This window comes from Macrotis lagotis, chromosome 4 (assembly GCF_037893015.1).
Source record: "Macrotis lagotis isolate mMagLag1 chromosome 4, bilby.v1.9.chrom.fasta, whole genome shotgun sequence".
Taxonomy (NCBI): domain Eukaryota; kingdom Metazoa; phylum Chordata; class Mammalia; order Peramelemorphia; family Peramelidae; genus Macrotis; species Macrotis lagotis.
In genome coordinates this window covers 6,101,466-6,122,250 of record NC_133661.1, presented here as the reverse complement: position 1 = coordinate 6,122,250, position 20,785 = coordinate 6,101,466, and the positions used below count along the sequence as shown (strand labels likewise).

Below are 20,785 nucleotides of genomic sequence, written 5' to 3'. Positions count from 1 at the left end.
GTACATTCCACATTACTAGAAGATCCCCCACTAGAAGATCCCCTCACGTTCAACCATTATTTTATATGGAAATGTTTTATTCCATAAGTTAAAAATAAAATAAAAATTTTAAACAAGTACAAATTTATTTTTATCTCTTCTGCTTCAAAACACTATTAGAGAAATGAACATTAAAGGAATTCTGAGATTAAGTTTCACAAAAAGAGAAGAAAAAGATAAATTCCTTTTGAGTGACATGTTATAATCAATCAAAAGACATTCCTTTATTGGCCCAATCAAAAGTGCATCTGTCTCACTCTAAATTCATCATTTTTCTGTAAGAGAAGGAAAAAATATTTTATCATCATGCCTCTGGAATCATAGATATTATAACTTTTAATGGTTTCTCTTTATAATGCTGTTATTGTATGAATTGTTTTTTGATTTTACTCTTCTCTCTGCAACATTTCAAAAGACCTTTTCTCTCTCTTGGAAATCATCTTTTCTTCACTTTTTACAGTAAAATAGCATCAATTACAATGCTATATCACAACTAGCATGGCCATTCCTCAATTGAGCATTTTCTTAGTTTTCAGTTCTGTTTTGGCCTCTATAGAAAGTTTCTACAAATATTTTTTGCACACTTAAGATATTGCTGTTGTCATTGTTGTGTGTCTGATAGTTCTGGATTCAAAGGTGTGCATTGCTTAATCATCTTTGTATATAATTTCAAACTGTTATCCAAAACAGTTACACTCATTTTAAGTTCATCACTATGCCTACTTTTCTGGCCTTTCTAAAAATTGCAATTTTATCTTTTTTGACATTTTTGCCAATCTGATCAATACAAAACTGAATCTCAGAATTCCTTCAATTTTCTTTTCTCTAATAGTGTTTTGAAGCATTTTTATATGTCCATGGAGAGCCAGGGTTCCTTTCCTTAAGAATGGTCTGTTCATATCTTAGACTATTTATTAACTGGGGAATGGCTTTTATTCATATACACTTGATACAGTTTCATACATAGCTTTTGAATGAGAATTTTTTCAGAGAAACTTGCTGCAAGAATCTTTCCCCAGGAAATTCTTCCCCTTTTAATCATATCTTTACTGAATTTGTTTCTGTAAAACCTTTTAAATTCTATATAATCAAAATGATTCATTTTATAGTCTGTCATCTTTCCTATTCTTTGTTAGTAATGAAGTTATTTTCTTTTCCTTGCCATAGATGTGCTTTGTAATCATCCATGTTTATCTAACTGGTGTATGATGTTACAAATTATGTTTAGGTTATGTTTATGTTTGGAACTTATATTTGTTTTGGATATACAGTATTTAATTTTTTTAAGAAATTACTGTCCATGTTTTTCTAGCATTTTTAAGAAAATGGCTGTTGGATTTTTCTCAAAGACTTTTTCTGTATGTTTTGATATAATTATGTGATTTTTGTTATGGTTAATTAAATTTGTAGTTTTCTTACTATTACACCAACCCTGTATTCTTGGTATGAGTCTAACATGATCACAGAGAAATGTTGTTTTAGCCTCTGTTAATATTTTATTTATAATTTTTGCATTAATGCTCCTCAGGGATATTGATCTATGCTAAAATTATGCAAAATTTCAGTGCAGATTCAGGCAAAGGGATAATTTTAGTTAACCCAGATCCAACAAAGAGCAAGGCATGAAACAAAAAAAAAAGTCTAAACTCACCTAAGGGTCAATCAACATCATTGAAGGCAGTTTTGGACAGGCTCTAGAGAGAAGAATATTTTATGAGTTAAGAAATTCTCCAAATGCAATGATCTTATGCTAATTCCATTTCATTCAATGGAATCCAATGAAAATAATTAGTTGGTGGGCCCAACCATCCTCTATGGAAAAAATTAAGGGATAGGAAACTCCCTTTATCCATATTGTATCCAAATAGACAAATTACTAAGTGAATCCTTTAGTATGTGTAATTTTGAAAATACTGAAGATGGACATTGAATAGCGTTCATAATGGAATTAGATAATACACATAGAAGTTGGAAGAGATTGCAGAAGCCACCTATAACATATATATATATATATACATATATATATATATGTATATATATATGTATATATATATATATGATTTTATTTTATTTTATTTTCAGGTCAGGTTTTAGGCAGTATTTACTGTTTCAAATTAAATGAAAAAACAAATTTTAAGGTTTTTTTTTTAAGATTGCTTCAAATTCAGGAGCAGCTAGGTGGTGTAGTGGATAAAGCTCTGGCCTTGGAGTCAGGAGTAACTGGGTTCAAATCCGGTCTCAGACATTTAATAATTATCTAGCTGTGTGGCCTTGGGCAAGCCACTTAACCCCATTTTCCTTGCAAAAACCTAAAAAAAAAAGATTGCTTCAAATTCTCTGCCTCCCTTTGTTCTTGAAATATCAAACAATTAGGGATCAAGTGCATATGGAATCATGTAAAACATGCTTTCATATTAGTCATTCTGCAAAAGAAAACTTTGAAAAAACAAAGAAAGTAAAACAATGTGTACTTTGACTATATTCAGAAAACATCAGTTCTTTCTCTAGAGATGGCTAATATTTTTCATAATAAGTTCTCTGGAATTATCTTGGATCATTGCATTGCTGGAATACCTAGGTCATTCACAGCTTGTCATCATAAAATTTGTTGTTACTGCATTGTGTACGTTCTTCTAGATCTGTTTACTTTACTCTGTATCAGTTCATGTAAGTCTTTCCAGGTTTTTCTGAAAATATCCTGCTCATCGTTTCACAATAGTATTCCATAGCAATCATATACCACAGTTTGTTTAGTAATTTTCCAATTGATGGGCATTTCCTCGATTTCTAATTCTTTAATACCACACAAAAAATGCTGGTATAAATGTTTTTGTACAAGTAGGTCCTTTTCTCATTTAAAGAAAAATTCTTTGGGATATGGACCCATACTAGTATCATTGGGTCAAAGGGTAGAGCTGGTTTTATATCCCTTTGGGCATGGTTTCAAATTTTTCTCCAGAATGTTTGGATCCCTTCATAGTTCCAGCTAGAATACATCAGTGATCCAACTTTCTCATATCATATCCAACATGTTATTTTTCTTTTCTGATAGGTCGGAGTTGTTTTTATTTCAATCAGCTCTACTAAATAATAATTTAGACCATTTTTCATATGACTGAAAATTTATTGTTCATATCCTTTGACATTTATCAACTGGTGAATGACTTTTATTTTCATAAATTTTAATACCTTCTCTATATATTTAGGGAATGGACTTTTTTCAGAGATTTTTCCTGCAAAAATGTTTTTCCCAAATTTTCTTCTTTCCTTCTAATTTGGAGTGCATTGCTTTTGGTGGTCCAATACTTTTTTAATTTAATATAACCAAAAGTACCCATTTTCCATCCAATAATGCTCTATATTTCTTGGCTAGACATAAATTCTCCCCTTATTCATTATCTTACACTTAAATATGCCATGCTCCCCTAATTTTCTTTTGAATCACTCTATTTCTAAACCATGTAGCTGTTTTGTCTTTATACTGATATACAATGTAAGATGTTGATCCATATTCAATTTCTGCCAAATTGTTTTCCAGTATTCCAAGAATTTTGTCAAATAATGAGCTTGTCCCCAAATTTTTATTCGATATGTCAGACACTAAATTACTATATTTATTTGCTAATAGGTATTGTGTATCTAATATATTTCACTGTTCTACCATTGTATTTCTTAGCCAATATCAAATTGGCAGGATGACCATCACTTTGTAATATACTTTGAGATCTAGTTTGCTATGCCACCTTCCTTCACTTTTTTTCATTGATTCCCTTGATATTCTTGAACTTTTGTTCTTCCACATAAATTTTATTATTTTTTTCTAGCACTGCAATGTTTTGGTAGTTTGACTGGCATGGCACTGAATTAATAAATCATTTTAGTTAGGATTACTATTTTCATTATATTGACTTGGCCTATCTATGGGCAATTAATATTTCTACAATTATTTAGATCTCACTTTATTCGTATGAAAAGTGTTTTTTACTTTGTTCTTATTATTCCTGGGTTGATATTGACAGGTACACTCCCAAATATTTTATGTTATCTACAGTTATTTTAAATTCACTTTCTCTTTCTAGCTCTTGCTGCTGGTGATATAACAAAAATATTGATGATTAATTGCCCCACATACAAGTTAGCTGAAGTTGTTGTTTTAACTGCATCTTTTCAATTGATTATCTGGAAATCTTGAAGTATATCCTCATATTACCTGAAAAAAATGATAGCATTGTTTCCTCGTTGTCTATTTAAATTCTTTCAATTTATTTTTCTTCTCATTGCTATAGCTAACATATCTATATTTGTAATAACAGGCACCCTTGCTTCACTCCTGAGTTTATTGAGGTTTCTAGCTTATCTCTATTAAAGGTATGCTTGCTGATGGTTTTTAGATAGCTAGTACTTATGATTTTAATGCTCATTGCATTCCTATACTTTCTAGTGTTTTCATAGGAATGAGTGTTGAATATTTTGCTACATTTTTTTAGAGAATCATATAATTTTGCTCATTTTGTTATTAAGGTCATTTAGTTTTCACCTAATTTTGAACCTGTCTACATTTTTATATAAATCCCACTTGGTTTTAATTTATAATCTTTGGTATATATTTCTGTAATTCCTCTTTTTACTCATATTTCATTTAGAATTTTGCATCAATATCCATTAAGACTTATAGTTTTCTTTCTCTGTTTTTGCTCTTTATGGTTTAGATATCAGCATCATATTTAGGAAATCAAAGGAATTTGTTAGGATTCCAACTATTTTCCCTAATTGTTAATATAGTATTTTAATTAATTATTCTTTAAATGATTGATAGAATTCACTTGTGAATCCATATGGCTTATTCAATATGTATTTTTTCCTGAGATAAGTTTATTTAAAAATCCAATAACCTCTTCTCTTAATCTGGGCAAATGTTAATTTCTATTAATATTAATTTCACTTAGATTATTAGATTTTTGGCATATTATTCAACAAAATAGTGCCTAATTATTGCTTTACTTTCATCTTATTTGGTGGTAAATTCATTTTTCTTATTGGTAATTGTATTTCTTCCTTCTTTTTTAACATTAAATTAAACAGTGGTTTATATACTTTTGGTCCCCCCCCCATAAAATCAGACCCTATTTTTATTAGTTCAAAGTTTTTTTTCAGTTTTATTAAACTCTCCTTTAATTTTTCAGAAATTCCAATTTTGTACTTAATTGAGAATGTTTAACTTGTTCTTTCCAAGTTTTCTTCTTAGTTGTGTGCTCAATTCATTGGTCTGTTGTTTTTTCCCTCCTTTTTAGTAATGTAAACATTGAGAGACATAAATTTTGCCCTAAGTGCTATCTTGGCTGCATCCCATAAATTTTGATATGTTGTCTCATTGTTGCCATTCTTTTAATGAAAGTGTTGATTGTTTCTATGATTTGTCCTTTGACCCATTTATTCTTTAGAATTAGATATTAATTTTTAGTCTACGTTTTATAGTCCTGTGTTAAATGTAATTTTCATAGAATTAGAATCTGAAGAGAATTCATTTAATATTCTTGTTTTTCTGCATTTGTGGGTGAGGGGGTTTTATCCCATGACTATAACGGCCCACTTTTTCTCTAGAGGGATGTCTTATCTAACTTTCTTACAATCCTAGTCATTTTCTTAATTTTTTTTTGTTTTTTTACATTGATTTATCTAGTTCTGAGGGGGGAAAATCAAGGCTCCCTACTAGAATAGTTTTATTATTTCTTCTTGTACTTAATTTAACTTTTCCTTTAAAAATTTGGATGCAATACCATTTATGCATATATGCTTGGTAAGTCTCTTGCTTCACTTTCTATAGTACCTTTTTATTAACCTGCAGTTTTCTTACTGATGTATTTTAATTAAGTCTATTTTTGCTTTTCTTTTGTCTGAGATCATAATTGCCACTCTTGCTTTTGTTTAATTTTAAATTCAAATGAAGAGTAATAGATTTTATTCTGGCCCCTTTACTTTTCGCTGTGTGTGTCTCTGTGTGTTGATTGTAAACAACATATTGCAGACTTCTGTTTTAAATCCATTCATCCATCTACTGTCATTTAAAGAGTGAGTTCATCCCGTTCAAATTCACAACTATAATTATGAACTCAGTATTTCCCTTCATCTTATTTTCCCTCTGTATATCATTTTCTATCTCCTTCCACCTTGTTCCCCCTAAAAAAGTGTTTTGTTTGGGGGCGGCTAGGTGGTACAGTGGATAGAGCACTGGCCCTGGAGTCAGGAGTACCTGAGTTCAAATCTGACCTCAGCCACTTAATAATGACCTAGCTGTGTGCCTTTGGGCAAGCCACTTAACCCCACTGCCTTGCAAAAAAAACTTTAAAAAAAGGTGTTTTGTTTGGTTTTCTTGGTGGCAAAGAATTGAAAATTCTCCATGACTTGAAAAATAGTTGAACAAGTAGTGGGATGTGAATGGAATGGAATATTATTATTGTATAAGAAATGATGAGCAGGAAGATTTCAGAAAACCTGGGAAGACTTCCATGACCTGATGGGGAGTGAAGTGAGCAGAGCTAGAGGAACATTGTACATGATCACAGCAATGATGTTGGATGGTGAACTACGCTAGCTCTTCTCAGCAAGACAACGGTCAAAGACAACTCTAAAAGTCTTGTGATGAAAAATGCCATCCATATCCAGAGAAAGAACAATGGAGTCTAAATGCAGATCAAAGCAGATCAAAATTACTTTTTTTTTAGGTTTTTGCAAGGCAAATGGGGTTAAGTGGCTTGCCCAAGGCCACACAGCTAGGTCATTATTAAGTGTCTGAAACTGGATTTGAACCCAGGTACTCCTGACTCCAGGGCCGGTGCATTATCCACTGTGCCACCTAGCCGCCCCTCAAAATCACTTTCTAAAAAATTTTATTTGTTCTTTCTTTTCTCTGTTTTGCTTCTTTTTGTTCTAACTTTTCTTTCACAATAGGGCTAATATAGAAATATATTTGACATGATTTTACATGTATAAAACATAAAATCGATTGCTTGATGACTTATGGAGGGAAGAGGTGGAAGTGAAAAGGAGAAAATTTTGGAACTCAAAATCTTATAAAAATGAATGTCCAAAGCTCTCTTTCCATGTAGTTGAAAAAATTAAATACTATTAAGACAAAAAATAAACAGATTATCATTTTGATTTTAAAAGAAAACAGAGTGCTTTTGTTTCCATTCCCCAAGAACCCCCCCCTTCTTCCCTTCATTTTTCAGTCCCTCCTATTATCACACCCTCTGACCATAGGGCAAGATAGAGTTCTGTACACAATTCATTGTATATGTGATTCCCTTTCTGAGCCAATTCCAATGAGATAAAGTTTCAAGCATTGCTTAACCCCCCCATCTTCCTCTTCACAATAGAACTTCCTTTCATATCTTTTTATGTAAGATAGTTTGTCTTTCTTCCTCCCTTTACCTTCTCTGTACAGAGTACAGTACATCCCCACCCCTAAATTTTATTTTTTAATTATTCCACCATAGTCAGTTTTGTTAATGTATATTCCTTCTAATTGCCTTAATAATGATAAGGTTCTCAGGAGTTATAAATACCATCCTCCACATATGAATATAAACAATATAACCTTTAAAACTGAATCATTTTCATTTGTACTCTTTTACTTCTCATGACTCTTGCATTGAAATGCATCGAATTTTCTATTTAGTTATCCTCTCTTTATCAGGAATACTTGAAAGATCTCTAATTAAATATCTATCTTTCACCTGAAGCATTAAAGGTGATTTTTGATTGTAATCCCAGGCCCTTTGTTCTTCAGAATATCACATTAAAAGTCCTCTGATTCTTTGCTGATAAAGTTAAATCTCATATTATCCTGACTATGACTCCCTGATATCTTTTTGATTCTTTCTGGCTAATTGAAAAAAGTTCTAACCGGGCCTGAAAACTCTGGAATTTGGCTCTATTACTCCAGGGAATTTTCATTTTGCAATATTTTTCAGAAGGTGATTTGCAGATTCTTTCATTTTCTATTTTATCTTCAGGCTCTAGAATATCAGGACACTTCTCCTTGACTATAAATGGAAATGTGTTATCTGCATTCATTTTTTGGTACTCCATGGATTCTTAAATTATCTTTTTTGAATCTATTATTTTCCAGGTCAGTTGATTTTTCTAAAATATTTCATATTTTTTCACCCTTTTGAATTTGTTTGATTGCTACCTGATGTCTCATGAAGTCATTTAGCTTCCACTTCCTAATTCTAATTTTTAAGGATATAGTTTCTTCAGTGAATTTTTGTATCTCTTTTTCAAGTTTTTTTGGCTACTTCTGCTTTTTAAAACATTGTCTTCAGTAGATTTGTTTTTAGTTTTTGCAAGGCAATGGGGTTATATGACTTGCCCAAGGCCACACAGCTAGGTCATTATTAAGTGTCTGAGGCTGAATTTGAACTCAGGTACTCCTGACTTCAGGGCCAGTGCTCTATCTACTGTGCCACCTAGCCCCCCCCTTCAGTAGATTTTTGTGCCTCTTTTACCAAACTGTTTGTTCTTTTTCCATAATTTTCTTATATTCCTTTCATTTATTTTTCCAATTTTCCCTCTATCTTTCTTATTTGATTTTTAAAATCCCTTGTGACCTTTTGCAGGAATTACTCGTGCCAGGAATGTGGTTACTTTTATTTCATTATCTTCTTCTGTATTGTCTCTTTATTTCACTCGTCATAGTAACTTTTTTTATGAGCAGGTTAATTTTTTGCTTACTTTTCTAGTTTATTTCCTGGCTTTTACCTTTCTATTAAATTTAGGCTCCTATTCCAGTGTGGAGGGGGCATTGCCCCAAGTTTCGTGCTTTTATGCTGCTATTTTCAGATCTAGTTTTGGAAGTCTGTGCATTTTGAGTTTTCTAAGGAGATAAGATCTAAGAAGCTGTGGGGTCATTGTGTTTCTAATTCTGTTGTCCCTGGTCTGCAATCTAATCTGTGAATGATTGTTCTAGAACTTTGAACAAGGAGTCCACTCCTCTTGGGGCCATGAGCACCTATACAGTAGGCTTTTTCCTTGCTCTTGGACCTTGCTTTTACAAATGCTTATCGACAATAGAAAGAGTTCTTCACCCAGTACCATCAAAGGGTACCCTGAAATCTCCTTCTGACCAGTTGCCTGTCCCCCTTCACCTCTGTGGGGCTAAGAGCTGTAGAAGCTGCCACAGTCTCTGATTCAGGGGTGCTGCCTGTACTAGACTGCACTCCACTCTACTCTAGTGAGATAGAATTTTCTTGATGACATTCCAAGTTGGCCTGGGGAAGAAAATTGTTTTATCCCAACTCCATGTTGATTATAGAGCTACACATTCTGTTTTGAGGCTTTATTTTAAAATTGTTTGGAAGAAAATTTGGGAGGGTTATGGTGAGCCTCTGCCTCTTTTCCACCTTCTGACTCCACCTCCACACTGTATCATTTTGATAGATGATGAAATGCAGGTTAAGGGGCTTGTTTAAGTTACACACTTACTACCATTTAGAGTTACAATTTGAACTTGGTCTTCTGTCGCTTTCTACTGTAGAACAATCTCCTTTGATTTTGAGAAATTACACCGAGTGTTTGGTGCTCCCAAATTGCTTGTTGCCACAAATCACCATCTTTTTAGCACAAATATTCTCTTAATGCATTTTGAAATACAATGATCTCAGCAGAATCTAGATGATAGATGACTGGAAAATATGGAAAACTCTATACAAATGGCTCTCAGATGAACTTGTTCAGCCTCATATTTCCAAATGCTTATTAAACTTCTCAGCCTGGATATTTAATAGAAATATTAAATTAAAATATGCAAAATTAAATATTTGATCTTTTTTTCCCAACCTTCCTCTGTTTTTAACTTCTTATTCTCTAACTTCCAATTCTCTAAGTCATCCCAGCTTGCAGCCTTATTGTCATCCTCACCTCTCCATTCTGACTTCTTCCTCCTATTATAATCCATTGCCAATTTTGGCATTTTTTACCTTCATGGTATGTCATATAGGTAGTCCTTCTCTCCTCTGTCATTGCCACCACCTTGTTTCAGATCCTCATTCAGACATGATCTATTGCAATAGCCAACTGGGGTGCCTTCTAACTTTTCCAGGCTTTTTATGTTTTACTCTCTTCCAATGTTCTCTGTAAACTGGTCATCTTGGCCTTCCAGATCTTTCCCAACCACAACATTCCATCTGCTGATTCTGAGCATTTTCATGGATTTTCTTCCATTCCTAGAATTCTTTCTCGCATCATCTCTGCCTTCCCCTTCCATGGATTTCTTCAAGTTTCAACTTCTTCAAGAAAACTTTCCCAGTCTTCCTCCATCTTAATTCCAGTCCTCTGAGATTACTCCCAATTTATCCTGTTTTTGATCATAGGTTGTATTCTGTCACACTGAGTTCCCTTTTTTGTCCAGTCTTTTGGAACTCAACCCTTAACACAAAATACAGCATATTGTAGGAACTTGAGAAAAGCTACTTGAGTGACTTCCCAGTGGCTTTGCACAAGATGCAGTTCATTGCTATATGATTTTCAAGCAGGAAATTGAATAAAATAAATAATTAAGGATATTTATGAACAGAAAATAAGGTGGGTCAGTGATCTTGTCAGAGCAGTGAATGAGAGATGACTAGCCTCAGTACTGTAAGGTTACCCTTAAAATATTAAAAGAAACATTAGACAGACGCTAGCATGCGAGGTAGATGATCTGGGTAGACTTTCAAGGGAGACATCAACAAAGAAGACAGGAGACAATAAGGCATGACTGGTTTGTAATCCACATAAGGAAGTACCCCCCCCCAGTCCAGACATTTCCAAATACTGAAGAATAAGCTTGCTACATGTATCCTAATCTTTGGAACATAAATGAGAAAAGAGAGGGGGATAAAAAGCACCTTTTCATCTGAATACCCTGATTCCCTTTATATAATTAATGGCTGTGTCCATTTGACCACATCTGTGCTGTTGCCCCGGACATAATTAGGAGGATTAGATTCCAGACATAATAAATATATGATTTCAGCATTTATACCATCAATAAATGATGTACTTAGGCTGGATGACATTTTATTTACTTTCTTTCAGGCAGTATTATGAAAAAGAATGGGTCACTGGAAAACAAAGTCAGTCTCTGGAAGTCCTAAAGGGAGCTGAAATCCCATTCTCTTGAGCAGCCATTAATATCCACTCATTGGCCATTGAAGATTTCTTCTATTTTGACAAAGAAGCCCTTCAGCCACAAAAAGAACCTCAGCTCCCCACACATTATGAGCTCCTAGCCCAGCCCAGGTTTTATAGATTAAGACAAAGATTCTGTTTTCTTCTTCTTCCCCATCTTTCTGCATGATTCCAATGGGCCCTGGGATCTGGGCAGCTCCAGTCAAGCTTGGCGAGGGCAATCCCTGGAGATGCTTAATTTATTGATGGTCCTTGCCCCTACTGTCCGCTGGCGGCAGCTCTTGGGGTGTAATGGGTGGAACAGATGTTTGAAGAGGCAGCACCTCTTCATAACTCCCCTCTTCAAAAGCCATTTTACAAGTACTTCCTCGCATGGGTTCCTATTCAGCACAGGAAACTGAGGTCATGGTGAAACATGAGGCCCGAGCAGAAGCCCAAACTCATGTGCACTGCAGCTGGGCCGGCATCTTCGGAGCACGTTAGCAATTTATGAAACTGCCATAATTTTCAGCTTATGGACAAAGAAATAAAAGTGTTGACACCATTATTGTAACATCTGGGAAGGGAAAAATATGAGGCTATTTCTGACTGCACAAATGGTACCCGAGGTATTGAGATTCTTTTATGCTTAATTGTATTCATTATCAGCAGTAATTATTTCTAACATGAGCTGTTCTTTCCAGTTTAATGGCAACCTAAAAGGTTAAGACCCTACAATAGAGGCATTTGTAGATCATGATTTGTTAGGTCTATCCAGAGGCCTTAATTGGGAGGGCCTGGGCTTGTGTCTGAACACTTACTTTTCACAATTGTGGCTTGGCTGACTTGAGCCTATCTCTGTGATTATGGCTATCACAAGTGCTACTGAGTGGCTTCATGGAAAATGATTTCCAGACTTGGATCATAAGCCAAGTTTTTGCCAAGGTGATCCCCTTTTTTTCTTCAGTCCAGAGATTCAGAAAGCAAATTCCCAAGCTGAATAGGAGATATTAAAGATTTATCAGCAAGAGGGGGCCCTTGAAAAACTAAGTTGAGTTTTAAAAAAGAAATATACCCTCCCCCCCAAAAAACAGCACACACAAAAAGAATTTATCCATGCTTGAAGATATATGACGGCCCAAGTAATGGAATTCTTTGGTTCCCCGGTGCTTGCTGAAGGTAATTGGGGAACTCTGGGGATTCCATCAGACTGTCAGCTTGGTTAACATGCTTGCCTCCTTCGCAAGGGAATTTCTGTCTATAGAGAAAACTCATTTGGGGAACGTGTGGGACCACCATGATAGCCCTCTAAATAATCTGCTACAAAGGGTATGAATATGGATGTCAATGGAAGGCTGGCTGTGCACATATGTGAGAGTAGGTATGGGTGTCTATGTGCATGTAATTGCCTGTGTCTGTGAGTGGCTACATATGAATCATAACATGAGTGTACATAAGTGAGTCAATATGTAAGTGGGTATGTGTGCATGTATGTGAGTTGGTATTTATAAATCTCTGTGAGTGTATGTCCATCAGTATGTGTAAGGAAATCTATGTGTATATGGGGGATACATGGATATGAGAACATTTGTGTGTGTGCTCAGGGAAGGAATCATTTTGCCTCTCAGAGTGACCCAAGAAGGATCGTCTCTTGTTCTCTTGAATATGCTGATTCTGAACCTCTTACTTAAAGTTTAATTTATGGTAATCATGGAGCTGGGAAATATTCTGATAGTTGTCTTGGCTCCCTCCAGATCTGATCAAGAAACCACTAGGGATCAGACCATTTTAAAAAATTGATACTTTAGTTTATTTTCCCTAATAGATGTTATAAAGTTTTCAACATTCATTGACTGGCATATTTTTAAATTACACATTTATCTACCACCTTTCCTTCAATGGTGAACAGTCTGGTAAAAATTATATATGTACAATTATTTTAACATCTTTGCATGTAAGTCATTTTGTGTATGAGGAATTAGAACTCAGGAAACAGAAAGAAAACCATGGAATAGGTAGGAAAAACTTAAGAGAAGTTTTTAAGAAGTAGATATAGTAGGGGCCAGATCATTTCTGCAGTGGACATCTAGGATTTGCTCATGACCTCCAGGGAGCCAGAGCCCACCCCGATTCCATGAAGCCATTGAACCATGCACTCATTGAACCTTGCTTTGTCCTGACAGAAAAAGCAATCAATTTCCTCTTTGCAACTTGCACTCATTACTCCTAATTCTGCTTTATCTGTTCTCAAAATAGAGCAAGGCTGACCTCTCTTCCATCTAACAGTCCTTTAAATGCTAGGAGACAATGAATGTAGCCCACTTGCCACGATTTTTTCCCTTATATTTTATCTGATTTGCTTTGATGAAGAATTTTTTTTTTCCTCAATAGAAATGTTTAACATCAGTGAAATACCAGATCTGGGACAATGGTGCATCTGGTCACATTCCGCTTGTCTCGTCTCTTCTCTCTCTCTCTCTCTCTCTCTCTCTCTCTCTCTCTCTCTCCCTTCTTAAATAACATGTCAAAAATTCAACATACACAAATGAGATCTTCCCCTCCTTATCAGTTCATCACTCAAACTAGGCAACTTAATGAAGCACCTACCTTGTGCCCAAACATGAGACAGAAGAAATGAAACATAGAATGAAACTTTTCATCCCATCCAAAAACAACAAGTAGTCTCACTAAAAAAGAAAAACATTAATACAAGAAAAATAAACATAGATGAATGCCAGGCCAAACTTAAGAGTAGAGCCAGAAGCTGGTCGGAATGAGGAGAAGAAAGAGGTCAATATTCCTTCACTTATCTTGGGGAGACAGCATAAGGGCCACTTCCTAAACGAGGTCTTTCCTGATCCTGCCCCCAACCATTTGTTAGCACTCTCCCAGTTGCCCTGAGTTTGTCTACTCCATCATGGATCTTACTGCAGTTGCTTAGTGTGGATCTTCAACATTCCTCACTTCTATGGCAACAATTCATGTTGCATTTCCAAAAGAGAAATTCAGCTCCTTGAGGGCAGGAGTTGATAAGTCTTTTTTGAATCCCTAATTCCTCATCATAAATATGCAGTAAATAGTTTACCAAAATGTTATAAATTCCAAAACGAAAAGGAGCTGACCAATTCAGTGTCGATTGGAGCATGAAGATGGAGAAGGCTGATGCCCCTTTATTGTTTTCCCCATCAATCAATCACTAAGCATTTTAAGAACCAACCATATGCTAAGACCTTTATCAGGTAGTCTTCTAACAGAAGATTTTTTATTTTATTCCCATGATAACAATTTAGATTAGATTGTGAGCTCCTTGAAGGCAAGGGCTGTCCTTTGCCTTCTTTGTATCTCCAGAAATTAGCATATTACCCATCACAGAGTAGACATTTGATAAATATTTACTATCAATTTAAAGAGACTTTATTGCTATCTTCTTTTTTTAAAACACTCCATTCCCCATTGCCTACCAGAGAACCATATCTCATAATAAATAATGCAAAATAAGTCTAATTTTTGTAAAATTCTGCAAATTCAATAAACGTATTGATAAAGCAATGTTCCACACCCATACATTCTCACCTCAGCCAAAGATAGGGGGAAGAGATATCTTCTCTTAGTTCTTCTTTGGATCAAAGTGTGATCATTATTATTGAAAACATTCAGTTTCTATTGTTTTACAATTGATCTTCTTTCTACTTAAATTGTCATACACACTTCATACATACTACAACTGTACCTCAAATAAGATCTGGGAGTCCTAAGCCCAACTCCTACTTACTCTGGCTAATTGAGTTCTCGGAACAAGACTACATATTCCACTCAAATGCCTGGGGATTTCTCAAAGAGGTTGGGAATATTTATAATGTCATCAGCTCAAATCCCATTCCAGTAGGAATTCTCCAAAATTAGTCACCAGTTAAACTTAGTATCTCCTCTATGTCATTATTTGGCCCAGTGATTAGTGCTCCAAAATCATTTCATCAATTAACATAAATTAGATTTACAAAAGGCATTTTCTGAGAAGATAGAGCAGGAATGGTGGAGAAAACATATTATTCAAACCAGGAGGTATGTTGGTCCTTAGGGAGAGAGGGCATAAACATATAGAAGATGCCACATATCATTTGACCAACTAAATTCACTTTTCAATGTGGTATGGTCAATGGACAAACTCACTTCAGAAAATGGCATCTCCTCTGCCAAATCAAAGTCACTGAAGGGCTGGATCTGGCAGGTCATGCTCTCTGGGCTCAACTCCAAGAAATTTCAGATTTAGACTTCAATTTCTGATTCTCTGACAGCCAACTGCATGAGATTTTCAAACCTCATCAGATTGCCATCTGATGCTACGTCACCAGAAAGCCAAAAGGAAAAGACACAACAGAAATAGGAGCTTCATTGGGATAACATCTCCAGGATGCAGCCTGGGTGAAAGGGCACCTAGGATCCTTTCCTCACATGGAGTATTTGGTTCACTTGAACATAACCAGAGAATGGAGACAGTTTGAGGCATCCCCATGGGAATCTTTGGGAAAAAACTCTCAATATTGACTGACCAACCAACTAAAAGGATTTTTCTTCATTATAAATAAATAGACAGAAAAGAGGTACAGGATGCCCATGAATGCCTGGAATTGTTGAACTGGGTCCTCTCCATTTTCTGGAATCAGACCCTTCCTGAAACTCCTCACTCAGTCTTGATTGACCACTCTCCTATTCTATGGACAATACTTTCCTACATCTATTTATTTCTCTTGGCATCTGCTCCTGTAAACCCTTCCAAGCTGCTCTGGAGGTATCATACTCATCTTATCATACAACAAAATAAAATTCCATTGCATTTATGCAAAATAATGTATTTAGCCATTCCTCCAATTGATAGACATCTGTCTATGTATTCAATTCTTTACTACCATAAAAGGTGTTATTATTTATTATTATCATTATCATTATTATTATTATAGTGTGTATGAAGTCTTTTTTTCCAGTTACTTCCTTGGATTATGTGCTGGGTAGTGAAATCACTTCATCAAAGGGGGTGAATATGCCAAAGAATTCCAAATTGTACCAAATTGCAGTTTCAACAAAAATATACTAACATGCCTGTCTTCACACAACCCCCCAACATAGACTACTGCTTTATGTTGTCATCTTTGCCATTTCTTTATGTATGAAATCAAACATCTGGTTGTTTTCATTTGTATTTCTCTTATTATTAGTGATTTGGCACATTTTGTTCATGCATTAAGGACTAAATTTGTGTCTCCCTATCTCCTAGGACAGACCACTGTACATTTTACGATTGTGTGTGTGTATAAGTGTGTGTGTGTGTGTGTGTGTGTGTGTGTAGGGGAAAGGAAGAAAAGATGGAGGAGGAAATAAAACTTGTAGAGGATCATATCACTAGTTATTGCTCAAAAAAGAACTATAACAGGGTTATAAGACAGTTTTAAATGGTTCTTCAAGGCTGATTCAAACACCTTCAATTTACAGGTGAGGAAGCATAATCCTGGAGAGGTGATGTGACTTTCCCAAGGTGACAAAGGCAGGAAGTAGCTGAGACTGTCTCCAGCCCAAGACCCTTCCGCCTTACCATATTCAAGAAAGGCTGACCCCTAATCTACCCTCCCAACTGAGCCTACCTGAAATGAGGATAAGAGACGCTTGGACTTCCTCCTCTGCCATGGACCGGAAGAATGGGCCCACAGTGGGAAGGCAATTGGTATATCTGCCAAGGAATGAGGACCACACGTCAGTCTGCAGCGCTCCTCTTTGTTCTGCCCACCACAGCAAATTCAGGTCAGATAATTAGCACTCATTTTTATTCCTTCTGCTTTCTGAATTCTACAGAACCATGAGTAGGAGGCAAAACTTCTGAAACCTTCCATGAGATTGCCGTTGCCGTGGCAACCCCTCCCTTGGAATTCTCCTGCTTATTCCCAGGCAGTTAACAGCAGGAGAGGGTCCAAGGAAGGCTCGGAAAGAGTGTGGCTATCTTACCAAAAGGCTGGCCAGGCTCCCAGAGGTCATTCTGGACAGCGGCTCTCATGAGGCCCATGCTGAGGGTCCATGTGGGGAAGGAGGAGAACACAGAGACCACTGGGGGCATGTTGCTTGCTAAGGGATGAAGGGAGAAAGCGAAAAAGATTTTGCAAAAATAGAGTAAAAATCAGAGACAGAGACAGAGACAGAGACAGAGAGACAGAAAAAGAGAAAGGAAGAGAGGGAGAGACAGAAAGAGAAAGTGAGAGAGAGAGACAGAGTCAAATGGTTCAAATTGTCATTGCTACGAATTAAGTGGGGTGGCATGAGTCAATGGGAGAAGTGGGATGATGCTTTATAAACCCCCAGTCACCATGCCAGGGTGAGTCATGAAGTTGAGGAAGAGGGTCTACTATATAGGACTTTGGAATTCATAGACTTTGAACCAAGCTCCCCTCTTCTTTTGGAAACCTCCTTGTGTCAGCTGAATTCTGGTGCATTTGATCCCTCCATCCTGAAGGGGAATATCCCCAGGATCCTTTCATCTCTGACCAGGATGACTTACCATGTCCTTGTCTGAAGTGATTTGTCCAAAAGACTCTTATTGGTCTTTGAACCCAACAGACTTTCATTACTTCCAAAGCTGGAATAACAGATTTAACATGAATAAAGCCAAGGAGACATTCTCTTCTTCCAAATTCAAGGACATACTCAATTGGTGTCATTTAAGTTTGCCTGCCTCAGTTTCCTTCTTTGTAAATAGGGATAATAACACCACCATTCGTCAAGGGCTGTTGTAAGATTAAATTGAGACAATAGATGCAAGAGCTACGTAAATAAAATGTAATTGTTGCTCCCTTGATGTTGTTATCCTGAAGGCTTTTTCTGCTAGCCAGTGTGGGCCCTGGGAAATATTGCTCTTTGCCGACAGCCGCACTCTGGCAGAACAAGCTGCCTAGCTCCAGCACCAACCATGTGTCTGGAAGGCTGAGCCAAGGACATTCCTCTTTGGGATTAGGAAATACCAGCCACTGGAGTTTGGGGTTTGGCCCAGCACGAAGTATTTGATTTATACTTATTTCCTCTCCACCCGTGAATTTCCCCCTCTCTGTGAGGCAGGAAGACATGAATCTGCCCAGCCTCCCTCATGCCACATTGGACGGCTCAGCCAAAAGCCCAGATTTCCAGGGTGACCTTGGGACCTTCATGGCTTAGGGGAATACACGTGTAATATGCAAATGATAAATTCAATTTTCCTAAGGGGAATTGTCCAAAAAATATATGTGACTAACCTTGTTTAAACAAAATGCTCCCGCTAAGCTAAGTTGGAAAGGCAAGGATTTCAGCTGTGACCTCTCAACAGGGGGTTGGGGGGACTTGCAGCGCAGGGATGGAGGCAGGAAAGAGGGAAGGGGGAGGGAAGAACCATCCCCCAGTCTGAACAGAGGAGGAATGCTGTCATGGGGAAAGCCAGCCAAGTTGGGCCTCCAGGACAGGGACTCCCTAGTACCTTACCCTGGGGTGTTCTGGATTCTGTCTGAAATTCAGGAAAAACTTTCAGAATTAAAGAACAGGATGGCTGGTCTCACTGGCCAGAGGATTGCTCTGATTTTTTTTTAAATTTTCTGTTAAATTGTAATGAATAGATATCAGCTGATATATGAAATGGAATTGATGTCTTCATGTAAAGATGTCTCTTTCTCCCTCATGCCTGATCCTATAAGAACTCATTCATAAACATAACAGGACACAAATATTAGATGTAAATCGGCAACAAAATGACTAAAAGGCACCTTCCTCCTTGGAAAGGTGGAGGACTTTGGGCATAAAACTTGACTAGTTTCTTTGTCCCTTGGATTTGTTGAATTTTTCTTTGTCATAAGGAAAAGATCTTAAGGGGACTGTTGTTGCATTTGGAAATGATAGCATGAAAGCAAAAGTTGTCAATAAAAACATTAATTTAAAAATATGTCACTTTTCAACTGAAGAATAAATTGAATGATTGGGTCCATTTCAGGTCATCTCTGGAGATTATTTCAGGCCAGTCTTTTTTATTGGAGTTGGGATGAAGGAAGAAGGAATTCAAATTTCATAAGAGAAGATTGTCATTCAGGAATTATGATAAACGTCATGTTCGCTCTCTGGGACATGTGTAGAGAAAAGTTAGGGTTTTTATTTTCTTTATACAAATATGTGTTGGAATATATAAACACATATTTGTGTGTGTGTGTGTGTGTGTGTATCTATAATCCTGGGGAATATCATTCCATGCTCTGGCAATCAAATACTAATGATACAAGATATTCCTGGGTCTGCTATTTTTATTCCCTGTTTGTCTTTCTCTGCTTTCATCTTGCACAGGGAGCAGCTGCCAGCAGCCATCCTAGATCAGGGCTGCCTCCAACATGGCTCAGGGCCCGACCAGTGGCAAGGACCCACCATCTACCTGTGGCTTTGTGGTATCATCCCCACTAGGGGTGAAGACCCTTCTGGGCCTGGCAAAGGGCACACTGAGGCAGCCAAAGTTACTTTCTAAGAAACACCTTACAACTAGTGAGCTTCAGGATGATATGTGCCTGAAAAAAAATCATTCCCTGTTTCAATCATGAGACCAACGGAGCCTACGTCAACCTATTCATTGTTAAACTTGGTTGAAAATGAGACTGTGGACTTTGGCAGCAAGCTGGCTCTTTCACTTCTCATTGGAGTTTCAGAGAAAAAGAAAGGTAAGAGAGGACCTTGAAATAACCCAGGGAGGAGTGGATGGCCTGCCAAGGAAAGCAGAATCTCTCATCCAACAGAGCCTCTGCCAGGACAGTCATTAAGTGTCTATTAATGCAGCAGCTCCTGAAGTGACATCATTTTACAAAGGAGAGTCAGGCATGGGGTTGTTTGTCTTTGTTCCAGGAAGACCCTCCCCCCTAGGGTGGACTGGTGAGCTTAGAACAACATTTCAGTCTAGCTCAATGACAACTTACATCCGAGTCTTTGTTGGTAAATGCTGAAGTTAACCAGACACACTGAAGCCCCCCCACCTCCCCCCCCAAACACATGTCTGATATGTCTCTGCCCTAGCTTGCCACATGTACCATCTAGAAGAGCTAACATGGTGAAGTGGAAAGAATGTGAGATTTGGAGTCAGAGGACCAGGGATTGAATCCAGGCTCTCTGCCTTTTACTGACTCAAGTTTTGGGCAAATCAATTCCCTTATCTGGGGCTGTCTCAAGCTCTGCAAAATAAAAACCTTTGACCTTAGAAATCATCTATTCCAATCTGCTCATTTTCAAAAGCAGAAGAGCAACCTGAGACCCAGAGATACGTGATGACCTGCCCAAGGTCACACATGCAGAAAGTATAAGAGTCAGGATAGGAAAGCAGGACATCTGATTCCCAGCATCCTTTCCATTAAGATTGAGATGGCGCTGTCCAACACCAAATCCAATGACTGACAGATAGGCTCCTCTCCCATTCCACAGGACATACTCTCCAGCAAAATACTCTGCCAAAATCAGTGATGTCAGCAAGAGTTGGCCAAAGAGTTACAAGGAGACATTTTCCATCTGGTAACATGAGCTCAACCTCTGGATTTCCTGGGACAAGCCTTGCTTTTAATCATCA

At 36.9% G+C, this 20,785-nt stretch overlaps 1 long non-coding RNA gene across 1 annotated transcript in view; it reads right to left on the bottom strand.

Moving 5' to 3' along the window:
• Positions 1-17,003, bottom strand: part of LOC141522945 (uncharacterized) — a 56,450-nt gene extending 39,447 nt beyond the window's left edge. Inside the window, exons 1-2 of the long non-coding RNA XR_012478257.1 lie at positions 16,827-17,003; positions 1,691-1,733 (exon numbers count right to left, since the gene is read on the bottom strand). This is a non-coding gene — a long non-coding RNA (uncharacterized LOC141522945). The remainder of the gene's footprint in view (positions 1-1,690; positions 1,734-16,826) is intronic.
• Positions 17,004-20,785: the final 3,782 nt, after the last annotated feature.